This window comes from Tenrec ecaudatus, chromosome 8 (assembly GCF_050624435.1).
Source record: "Tenrec ecaudatus isolate mTenEca1 chromosome 8, mTenEca1.hap1, whole genome shotgun sequence".
Lineage (NCBI taxonomy): Eukaryota > Metazoa > Chordata > Mammalia > Afrosoricida > Tenrecidae > Tenrec > Tenrec ecaudatus.
Window position 1 is genome coordinate 79,357,329 of NC_134537.1, and position 5,034 is coordinate 79,362,362.

Sequence of the window (5,034 nt, forward strand, 5' to 3'; positions counted from 1 at the left end):
GCAGCCCCGAAAACACCAGGAGTCGTGCAGCTCTAGAACACCTGGGGCGGCCAGGAGTAGTCTCGATGGCGGTGGGTTTGGCTTTGGTGTGGGCCGCCGCCTCAAGCAGACACAGCATTCGCACCAAGGAGGGAGCCAGGAGCCCCAACCTGGGAGGCGGCTGTGCATGCGGCTGTGACTCAGAATCTGCACGCCTCTCAGAGGCAGAGTCCTGGGCCAAAGACTTTATTGACAGATCTAGTGACAGAGCTTGAGTTGCCACTGATGTTTTACCCTTGCAGCCAGAGCGTGTGGCTCCTGGACAACGTGTATGGGTTGTGAATTTGCCTGGGGTCTGAGAGAAGCCCTTAGAATGCCGGCAACCCTGTTTCCTAAGAAGGGACTTTAGTGCCCTCTGGCCCGGGCTCCGTTATGCAAGGTTGGAGGTAGAAGGAGTGTGTGTAAGAGTTTGGAGGGGGCTCTCTGCTCCTCCTCATGCGACAGACAGCCGCCTCTCGCATTCCCGTGCAGTCCCAGCCGCATCCCCGAGACACGATGGTGAAGGTCAGAGTGAACGGATTCAGCGGCATTGGGCGCCTGGTCACCAGGGCTGCTTTCAATTCTGGCAAGGTGGATGTCATTGCCATCAATGACCCCTTCATTGATCTGAACTACATGGTCTACATGTTCCAGTATGATTCCACCCACGGCAAATTCAACGGCACCATCAAGGCTGAGAATGGGAAGCTTGTCGTCAATGGGAAGGCCATCTCCATCTTCCAGGAGCGAGAACCCGCCAACATCAAGTGGGGCGAGGCCGGTGCCGAGTATGTCGGGGAGTCCACCGGTGTCTTCACCACCATGGAGAAGGCCGGGGCTCACTTGAAGGGCGGTGCCAAAAGGGTGATCATCTCTGCCCCTTCTGCCGATGCCCCATGTTTGTGATGGGCGTGAACCATGAGAAGTACGCCAACTCCCTCAAGATTGTCAGCAGTGCCTCCTGAGCAACCAACTGCTTGGCCCCATGGCCAAAGTCATCCAGGACAATTTTGGCATTGTGGAAGGACTCATGACCACAGTCCACGCCATCACTGCCACCCAAAAGATCGGGGACGCCCCCTGTGGGAAACTCTGGCGTGATGGTCATGGGGCTGTCTAGAACATCATCCCCGCATCTACTGGCGCTGCCAAGGCTGTGGGCAAGGTCATCCCGGAGCTGAATGAGAAACTGACTGGCATGGCCTTCCGTGTCCCCACCCCCAATCTGTCCGTCGTGGATCTCACCTGCCGTCTGGAGAAAGCTGCCAAGTACGATGACATCAGGAAGGTGGTGAAGCAGGCGTCCGATGGTCCCCTAAAGGGCATCCTGGGCTACACTGAGGACCAGGTTGTCTCCTGTGACTTCAACAGTGACACCCACTCTTCCACCTTGGATGCTGGGGCTGGCATTGCCCTCAACGACCACTTTGTCAAGCTCATTTCCTGGTATGACGATGAATTTGGCTATAGCCACAGGGTGGTGGACCTCATGGCCACATGGCCTCCAAGGAGTAAGAGCCCCCCTGGACCAGCAGCCCAGCAACAGCACTAGAGGAAGAGAGGCCCTCAGTTGCTGGGGAGTCTGTGCCCCCAATTCAATCCCTTAATATACTGAGAATATAACATCCGAACCCCCTGAAGGAAGGGGAGGGGCTTAGAGAGCCCGACCTTGTTATGCACCATCAATAAAGTACACTGTACCCAGAAAAAAAAAGAGTTTGGAGGGGGCAGAGTTTCAGGTACCCTAACCTTTGTGTGGGCTGGAGAAAGCCCCGCCTTTATGCCTGCCACCTGCAACGGAGAGAGGGTGGGAAAAAGAAAAGCAGAGCCCCCAAACCCAGAACGGATCCCGCAGCCTCATGGAAAGGAACCAGGAAATGGCCTTGCATGGGTCCCAGAGGGGTGTGCACAAGTGGAAGCGGGTTCCCACAATTTTCCCCTTTACAATCACAGTGGTCCTGAGAGAGACGAGATGAGGGAAGGTGGGAGGGGGACCAGAGGGGCAGGAGGGACGCGGGGAGATGCATTAGGAGAGACACTGGACTTTCTTGCCAAAGAGCTTTGTTGGGGAACCTGCTAAAGGCCCCCTAGGCCTGGGCTGAGACACAACCCCCAGCCTTGAGACTCTCAGCTCAGTGTTCCACCTCACTGACTCCCCACTTATTTTTGCACATTTGAGGTGACTTATGCAAAATTCAGAGCTCTCCTTCTATCCCCCTACCCCAGCCTCGTCACCCCAGTACATCTCTGACCAAAATCAAAAGCGGTGGGGCAGAGAATACTCCAGTGGACGGAACCCCAAAGTCATCCAGTCCAAGATTCGTTTAAGGGAGCAAGTCGGGCAAGTTCCCCCCAGAGAAGCCAAGGATAAAATAATGCAAAATTGTCCCCAAAGGACCATTCCCATTATTTGGAAAATGCCCACAGGCAGACAAACAATTGAGACATGTTTAAACAACAACAACAAAACTGCTACCATGTAAAATGGCCTTGAGTCTGTGGCCGTCTCATTAGCTGGGCAATGCAGCCGCAGCTGGAGTGGAGACAATGGCGGACGTGGCTTCGGGCCTGCCAGTGAATTCCAGCGGCAGCCTTGCCAGTTCGAGGCAGCCAATTAGGCTTGGGGGTACGGAAATGAGAACATGCAATGGAACAGGTTCAAGGCTGTGGTCTCAGCTTCGTGAGGAAGTGAAAAGCTGCAGCTTTACTGACTTGAAGTTGCGGCCTCAGTTTATAGGCAGAAGGTGAGCCAGAAACTGAACGAGAAGCCCTGGGAAATGAGAGTCACAGAAGGGTAGAGGTAGCAAGGACTCCAGTGCCAGCTGGAAACACGATGAACACCAGAACTCACTTCCAGAGGGTCCATTTGGCCTCAACGAGCCTCGACAGGACGGAGCAGAGCTGCCCCGGCCTCCTGTGCGCTTCACACGGGTCCAAAGTCTCATCTCTCTCCATGGGTCGACATGGCTCCCCTGGAGCTTGGCAGCCCAGCACATACGCCATTCCCCCACCACCACTCCTAATTTGCATAACAGGGGAGCAAAGCCCGAAAGCCAAAAGAGACCTGCTGCGGCGTTGAAAGTGTTCTAAGCGGACAGGTGTGCCAGCCGAGGGTAGGAGACGAACCTGATGGAGACGTCTGAGGGTAACCTCTGGGCCAACGAGGTCTGACCACTTGAGCAATGCAGCCACCGGGAAGATTCTTGGCAACCAGATTCGACTCCCCTCCCTGCCTTGTCTTTGCATTCTCATTGTCTTCGTTTCCTAGCGCCGCTGTAATTAATGCCACCGCGGGCGCCTTTAAGGAACAAACATTTATTTCCTCACAATTTAGCAGGCCCGAAGTCCGAATTCAGGGCACTGGCTGGAGGGAAAAGGCGTTCTCTCCCTGTGGGCACTGGGAAAAGGTCCTGCTCTCAGCAGCTGTATTGACACGTGGCATCTTTCTGCCTGCTAACTTTTCTCTCCTCTTTACTTAACTCCTAAGAGCCGAGGTTGAGGCCACAGCCCACCAGGTTTGGCTTCATGACCATGACAATGAGGATCCTCCCTTAAGGGGGACTGCATCCACAGGTAGAGAATGAATGCCATTCAAGCCCGAAAGCTCATCTTTCCCCTGTGCCTAATCTGTCTCTTCCAATAAGGACCACCCATGTTACATCAAGGCCCATCCTGCTCCAGCATGACGGAGTGGTAACCACCTCTGGGATGACCCTATTTCCTAATAAGGTCCTGCTCACAGATACTAGAGGGTAGAATATCAATCTATCATTTGGGACCACCGTTCAAGCCATGACACTGTACAAACAAGAACACAACACAACTGTAATGCCTACAATAATATCTAAAAACAAATAAGACTATGACAGGAATATTATTAGAGGAAAGAAGGGTGCTTTAATAATAATAAAAGAGCCAGTGCAGCCAGAAGATGTAAAAGTTACAAATATGTCACCCTGGTGGGGCGCTCTGGTGGCATAACAGATTAAGTATTTGGCTGCTAACTACAAGGTAGCCAGTTCAAACTCAACCGCCGATCCTCGGGAGAAAGATGAGGCTTTCAGCACCAAGATTTATAGTCTCAAAAGCCCTCAGGAGCAGTTCTAGAACATCCGTGACGTCCTCCCCACCCCCACCCCTTGCAGGGGTGAAATGCTCAGCTGAGAACTGCAAGGCTGTGATTTAAACCCGCTCAGCAGCTCCCAGTAAAGGACATGGTGGTCAGCTCCCAGAAAGATTACCGTCTAGGAAGCCCCATGGACCATTCAGCCCTGCACCTGGGCTGCCAGAGAGGGAGTTGATTCAATGACAGCCAACATGTGTCTGAAGACAAGCAAACGAAGCCCTACAATACATAAAGGGAAACTGACAAAATCCAAAGGCGAAAAACGCAATTCCACAATTGTGTTGAAAGAAAAAAATCAGTGAAGATCCCAACCGACTTAAGTCATATATAACATCAGAATATCCGGTACTCTCCGGTCGAGATGAAACAGTCATCAGGAGAGACCCTATTCTAGGTCAGAAAACAAGCCTCCATGCCTGCAAGAGAGATGACATGATACAGTGTGTCTTCCCCCAAGGAATCTAGTCAACCTCTCTGTCTGTGGAAGTGTAACAACACACTTCTGAATAACTCCAAGAACACAGTAGAAAAGGAAAATAGAAAAAAAAATAGAAATTATAAATTAAATTAAAATAATTTTGACTTGAAAACAAGCACATCAAAATTTATGGGAGCAGCCAAAGTAGAATTGAGAGAATTTGTAGCTTTAAGTAACAGAGTTCTATAATCAATGAAAACGTACAGTACATTAAATCCACGTAATCATAGTTGTGTGCTGTCGAATCAGTTCTGATCCATAGTACCCCTATATAACAGAGTAAAACTCCCCACACTGTTGTCCCGGGAGAGATCAACCACAGCATTACAGTAATAATTAAAACCTTTATCAAAAAGCTGGATTGAGCGTAGGCTAGCACCTGGAAACCTCTTCATCCAGAACAAAGAAATTC

General features: G+C 51.4%; 1 pseudogene; it reads left to right on the forward strand.

The window, feature by feature from the left end:
- The first annotated feature begins 534 nt into the window (after nucleotides 1-534).
- LOC142454371 (glyceraldehyde-3-phosphate dehydrogenase-like) lies at nucleotides 535-1,533 on the forward strand (annotated as a pseudogene).
- The last annotated feature ends 3,501 nt before the right edge of the window (nucleotides 1,534-5,034 follow it).